This window comes from Fragaria vesca, linkage group LG3 (assembly GCF_000184155.1).
Source record: "Fragaria vesca subsp. vesca linkage group LG3, FraVesHawaii_1.0, whole genome shotgun sequence".
NCBI classification, from domain to species: domain Eukaryota; kingdom Viridiplantae; phylum Streptophyta; class Magnoliopsida; order Rosales; family Rosaceae; genus Fragaria; species Fragaria vesca.
The window spans coordinates 5,399,387-5,406,840 of record NC_020493.1 but is presented as its reverse complement, the minus strand read 5'-3'; positions in this window follow the sequence as shown (position 1 = coordinate 5,406,840).

The window sequence follows — 7,454 nt, the reverse complement described above, 5'->3', positions numbered from 1 at the left end:
AAATCAAGACCCCCTTTTACAGTGTGATCAGCACGTACAGAAGTAAAGTGGCGAGCTGTACATCAAGATTGGGATGACTGAGTGGGGTTGGTTTTGGTTTTTGGAGTGTATTTCTTTCAAAGTATTGTGTCCTGTGATTCTGTGAAGCTAAGAGGTTGTGCGTATTATTGTGGGGACGTCGAGCCTTAAGTCTATTTCACGCATGAACTCGTGTAGGTCATCTCAGTCCCACGAACTTCATGGATTCCCAGTAGTCAACATATTATCGAAACCCCACTCTTGATATTGTATCGCAAAGGGAAAAAACGAAGAAAGAAGGATAAAATTCCTACCGTCAATCGGGATGACCGGCAAGTTTTCCAAGAATAAAAGGTAGAATCTTCCTAGTTACTAGTTGTTACTCGCTTTTTTTTTTTTGGAGACAATTTATCGGACTTGTTTTAGTTTCATGCGAGACAATTTATCGGCCCCTTGTGATCTCGATGGTAAGTGGTAACTCATCTTCTAGTTTGATGTCTAATTGATTAAGTTAGAGTACTTAACTAAGCTTGCATAGGAATCAAGTCCCCCGTCTCTTTTCTCTTAGATCGATTGTAGAAATAACACGATATCATTACTTGAATTGCAAGAAACAAGCTTAATTGAGTCCTCACTATAAAAATGCAGGTCAGTTGAGGTTAAGACCACCTAATAGCTATATATTGTTCTGTATTTTTTATTTTTTTTGTTTTTTTTGTTATAGATTGAAGGGTGTCATACGTAAATTATTGAATTAGTTAGATGTTAAGGATCAAATCATTGAATGGACAATTTTGATGCCACATAATTATGGTGTCGTTTTTGAATCAACCATCGTTTATCGATCATCTCGATCAATATTATCACGACATTTAGATAATTATACAGTCATTATTCTAGGGCACATGGCCATTGATAGATCATTGCCAGCTCTCGCTCTGTATCTGTCACAGAGACTAGTGCAGCAGCAGACCAACTTATACATCCTTGTGATTCCAGACTCTTATATCGCAGCTAGCAATAATCACAAAGAGATCGACTGGCATGGTTATGGGTTTGAGCCCGATCGATAAAGACGCAACGAGCCCCCTATTATTTTCTTTAACGTAGCTGATCGATATACATGCATGATGGTGCATAATATCCTTTATAAAAGGCACTACTGCATTCCCAGCAACACTGTCCTTCGAATGGCCCCAAGATGTGAACACTAGACTCGTCTGTGTCCTCGATTGTGTTAAAATAACTGTGGTCCTTTCTCCCATCATGTTCATATTCAATCGATGCTTCCCTTCTTCTCCAGCACATTTTCGGAGCTTTATGAAATGGGCCAACATGCAATTATATATATGACAACTTTCATGTTTGTGATGCTTACAACTGTTGGCTCTGTATATCTATGGCTTTGGGAGCTAGCATTATTTAGTGGAGTAAACTGTAGAGCAAAAGCCAAAGGTAATATGCTAGCGATCATCGAGCACCTCACGCTTTATATGTTATGTGATTCAAAACCCAATGAGGAAGAGGGAGCTTGTTGGAAAGCTAAAACTAAAAGAAAATGAGGAAGAATCCAGGGCAGTGTATGTATAGGTTATATAAAGGGTATACTTTGCTTTGTTTTTCCAGTGAACTCTTCTTTCTAGGGTTTTAGACATATGGGTACTCACAATTCACTACTCGTATATACGTCGAAAAGTTTTCATGTGCTTATAGTCAGTGGAGATACCAAACTCCCATCTAAACGTCAAAGATGTCTCTGGGAGCATTCTTTACTTTTAGTTCTTGTTGCACGCGTCCAAGAACATATATAACTCAACAGAAAATACTTTCATTTTAACTAGTTCACGATATATTAACTTATTGATGATCACTGGCGGTCTCTGCAACATCGATCTTAAATTAAGTTTCAATTCTGATACTAGACCACACCGAACTAATATATCATGCATCACAATAATAGGGAAGATGAAATGTAATTCGATTATCCTTAATTATGTTCAAGATGATTCTATAGGGTGCATGAATTATTTACCTTATATATTGGACGAGAAGACAAGCCTAATTAATATTATATGACGAGTCCATCTATAATTCGAGACAAATCAACAAATTTGGTCATGTAATATATTGCTATGGTTATTAACCTATTACGTTTGTGTTTGCAGCTTAATTGTAAGAACATAGTGCAAGAATGTTTCATCTTATGTTCCATGATAGGCAGTTTCAGGGCTAGGATCGAATCTGTTGTTTCGAGAGAAAATGCAAGCTCAATAGCTCATGATCATCACTATAATTTTTCTGATACAAATATAACAAAACCTCCCAACTGCAACCAGTACATCAGGTACGTGATCCATCGATCATTTTGAAAGATCGGCACGGTCACTCTTCTTTTTCCCTATATTGTAAGTTTTCATTTACTGCATAAACATATATTTAGATTAAGCTATGTCAAATATAGATCAAATGCATCTAAGTTTTGCTGTACTAACTTGTTTGAATTGTGTTCGTATCCATCTTGATCTTCTCTTAGATCCACTCAGTTTTCTCTCTATTGATGAGATAGTATTTATGAGAATGATTAGTGTTCTACCAGGGATCTAGATAGGCTTTATAGGCTGCTGTGCAATTTCTTAACTGCTGCAGTTGGTTACATGACAGTTCCTTCCATCAAGGAACTGTTAATAACTTCCCTTTGTCTTAATCCTTATCTTGTCTTAATGATTCCACTTAGAATTCAAATTCGAATTCTAACAGATGTCCAACTTATATATATGTAACTAATTCGATTAATACACATAAGAATATATAAGTTATATTTAGTGTTTTGCATTATGTACAAAAGCTTCTTCAAGACTTATAAATATAAGTCTAGTTCCATATGCAGCATAGCTGCATCTTACAATCTCCCACTGAAATAGAATTATATTTATCAATCTATGAATAAGCTTGATTGAAATTGCGCACTTGAACAAAATGTAAAACTCCATCTGCTTCAAAAAACCTGTCAATCAAGTTCATCCATAATGAACGGCAAAAGAACATGATATATCTATAAAAATTACCAGTCTCTTGCAATCACACTACAGTAACCTCAATCACATGGATTACCACTAGTAAAATCATGTTATATATTAAGTAATCGAAAATAAGTATATGATCCTGATGGCCTAATTGAAAACTGCATATCTTACTGATATAAAACCAGAAAATATATGAAGGTATATACACACACTTAATTATGCAGCATCATACTTTGAATAATATTTCATCCAAAATATATAAAGTACTTGATGAATCCTGAAAAGATTAACAAGTGCAAACACTGATATATTGCCATATATTATTGTCTTACAACAATACTTCATAAGTTAATCATTAAAATCACTTAAAACTCCCATGTTCTTCACATGATCTATAAAAGCTTATACTGGTAATGCCTTTGTCAGTGGATCTGCTAGTTGCTCCCTTGTTCTAATCTTAATCACTGCCACTTCATTATCTCTTACACTTTCTCTCACTGAAAAGTATTTCACATCTATATTTCTAGAACCAGATGTCCTTTTATTGTTCTTTGAAAAGAACACAGCTGCTGCATTATCACAGTAAAGCACCATTGGCCTTTCAATTGAGTCTACCACTCATTCTAGCAATAAAATTTCTTAACCACAAGGCATGTGCAGTAGGTTCAAAAATGGCAACATATTCTGCTTGAAAAGTTGAAGTAGCAGTCAGTTCTTGTTTGTTGGTTTTCCGTGAAATTGCTCCTCCAACAAGCATGAAGATATATCCAGAAGTCGATTTCAAATCATCAAAGTCTTGCTTATATGATGCATCAGTGTAACATTCAACTTCTAATTCTTGATTTTCCAACTTCTTAAACACCAACATGTGATCCTTGGTGCTCATCAAATACCTCAACACTTTCTTGCCATCAATCCAATGCTCTTGACCAGCATTTGATTGATATCTTGAAAACATATTCACTGTAAAACTAATATCTGGTCTTGTACACATGTACACTTGTGCATACATCAAACTCCCAACTAAAGTGCATATGGCACATTTTCCATGCTTTTCTTCTCCAAATTATTCTTAGGACACTGTCCCTTGTGCAACTTATCACCTTTAGACATAGGTACTGTCAAGACCCACCCCGAATTTCACCTTGAAACCCGAAGTAAATCTTGCGGGGACCACCTCCAAGGAAAATTTATCGAAAATTCGGCATAACCTCCCTTGAAAATGGACAACCCTTCCTAAGAAAACCTGCATACACTTCTGATAAACCAAATCCAACCTTAAACTCCAGGAGCGTTCATGCTCCCCCAAATCACAACATCTCCCAATTATTTAAATATCTACACAAATCTCATATCCAACCATTTATAGGTTCAGTGCAACACTAATAGGAAGAAAGGAAACATAATAAATTAACAAACAGAAGCTATATGATGACTATGCCTCATCTCCATGTACGCTCGACCTCAACTTTGCAATCCTGCAACTGGGCATTTTAAAACGAAGGGCCCAGGGGAAAACATTTGAAACCGTTAGAGTGAGTGGACAAAAACATAAATTTAATGAAAATATTCATGCTTTCCCCATTTACATTTCCATAGAAAATATGCTGCATGCGACAGCTCAAAAACGCTCAACACAAAAACTGGAAATTTCATGACTAGCTTCGGCCAGTCTCTAAAGCTCAATAAAATACAGCCTCTCAGGCTAAAATACAAATATATATGTATGTATCTACACTCGTCCATACTCCTTGTATGAATCCTTATGAAAAATATAAGAAAAATAAAAGTTCATACAAGGCTACTACGCTTGCGTCCAACGCTCACGTCACGTCTTAATGCGTTGATACACTACGCCATTAAGGTGGACAGACGGGTGTATAAATATGTGCCCATACCCCCTATATGAATTAAACACTCATATAGGGCTACTACGCTCGCGTCCAACGCTCACTTACACCATAATGCGGTTATATGCTACGCCATTAAGGTGGACAGACACATATGGCTGGCTAGCTAGCATTCCTTCATATACATATTATTCTCATAATCATCCAAATATGGATATATAAAGAAGGCTAAACCATCCAAATATGGATATATATATATATATATATACTCACCGAATTCTCTAATTTCGGTTATTCTCCAACAATAATAGAAAATTGCCAATTATCAATAAAAAACAATATGCACACGACTTCAACCGAAAATCTCATTTTCGGTAACTTTCCAAATAACACGATAGCCAATTAAAAATGAGAACATTGACTTATGAAAATGACTTCAACGAAAATAAACAATTCCACATTGATATTCAATAAAATCAATCATTTAATATAGAATCACCGCATGCATATATTTTAAAACAAAGGTCCACTCACAACTTTAGGCCTAAGCCCGACGTCGAACCGAGGCCTCTTCCACTCGAGCCTCTTCACGTCCTGATCCAAACATATAATTAATTTCTCAACTAAAAATCTAATATTTACACAATAGGCAAAATTAATCGAGAGCCATAAGCACGCTCATCATTGCCTAAATTCGATATTCTTAAATCGAAACGACCCAAACTTTAATACCATACTCGGCAGCCGTAATTACAACCTCCCCAGAACAACGACTTAGATCATACGACCGGAATCACATTATTTAACCGCCAAAAAAACTAAACTTCGGAAATTCCCAAACCTATCCAAAACTCATCCAAAAATTCCATAACTCACATCAATAAACTCCCCTTTATATTCCACACTTAAAACTATACAAAACTCCCAAACAGCGACGGCTCCGCCGGCAGCGGCGGCCGGAGGCCGATTCCAGCGACCTCCAATGCCTATGAAATTTTGACAGAATAATCTCCTCATCATGCTCTACAACTTTCCTAACTAGCACAACACCCAATTCCAAGCCTAACTAGGTCAATCGAATGAAAACATACTAGAAAACCCTAGAGCTTCCACTCACCGGTTCTCCTTACCTAGACCACGAGAGGGCGAGCTCTTTGGAGGGATTGTTGCACGGGAGGAGAGCTTCACAACGAGCCAAGACTCGCCAGTTATGGCGGCCGGAGGAGGGAGCTCCGGCGAGAGGACAACCGGCTTCCAAGGAGGACTTCCTCCGTTCGGCAGGGTTGTAGCGCCGCTCAACAGCCCAGGAAGGCGGCGGGGAGGACGACAGACCGTGCTGGAGTGGTGCAGCGTCCCTGCTTGGCCGGACGGCGACGGCGGGCGCTGGTCTTCCGGCGAAGTGAGAGAGAGCTCGGGAGAAGAAGAACCGGGGAAAGAAAAGAGAGAAGGAGAAAAAGAGGAGAAGAAGAGAAGAAAAAGAGAGGAGAAAATGGGGTTTGGGCCTCACACCAACCCGGCCCAACACCACAATTAAACCCAACTCCACCATTAAAACACCCCAAAAATAAATACCCTAATAAAAATTATCTTTTACTAGCTAAAATTTACCATTTTTACCGTCGTCATATTTTTCTCCTACGAATAATCCTCCGAAAATAACCGTCCCTAAAACCCCTCTAAGGACCAATTAAACTATAACCTCAATGACGGAGACGGTAAAATTTTTATTATAATCAAGCTAGTAAATAAGGTAAATATTTTAGGGTCGGGATGTGACAGGTACACTACCTCCTCTAGATTTATCCATTCCAAATCTTTGCAGCACTCTATCAATGTAATTTTTCTGAGACAATCCCAACATGTTTCTCTTCCTGTCTCTTTTGATCTCAATACCAAGAACATAATGTGCTTCCCCCATATCTTTCATATCAAAACTCTTAATTAAAAACTCCTTTGTGGCTTTCAGCAAACTGAAATCACTGCTTGCTAACAGTATATCATCAACATAAAGAACCAAAAATATGAAATGGCTCCCACTGATCTTGCAATACACACATTTATCTAACTTATTCTCTTCAAAACCAAAACTGGTAATCACTGCATCGAATTTCAAATACCATTGCCTTGAAGCCTGCTTCAAACCATAAATGGATTTTTGTAACTTGCAGACCTTCTTCTCATTCTTCCACAAATCCATCTGGCTGCAACATGTAAATACTTTTCCTCCAAATTTCCATTCAAGAATGCGGTCTTGACATCCATCTGATGCAGCTCAAGATCAAAGTGTGCTGTCAACGCCATTATCACTCTAAAGGCATCTTTTGTTGAGACTGGGGAGAATGTCTCATTATAATCTATCCCTTCTTTCTGATTGTATCCCTTTGCCACAAGCCTTGCTTTGTATCTTTCTATCTTGCCTTCTGCATCCCTTTTCGTTTTATAGACCCATTTGCATCCAATTGGCTTCATATCCTCAGTTTTATCAACTAAAATCCAAACTCCATTATGTGACATGCTTTGAAGTTCATCTTCCATTGCTAATCTCCATTTGTGACTATTCTGC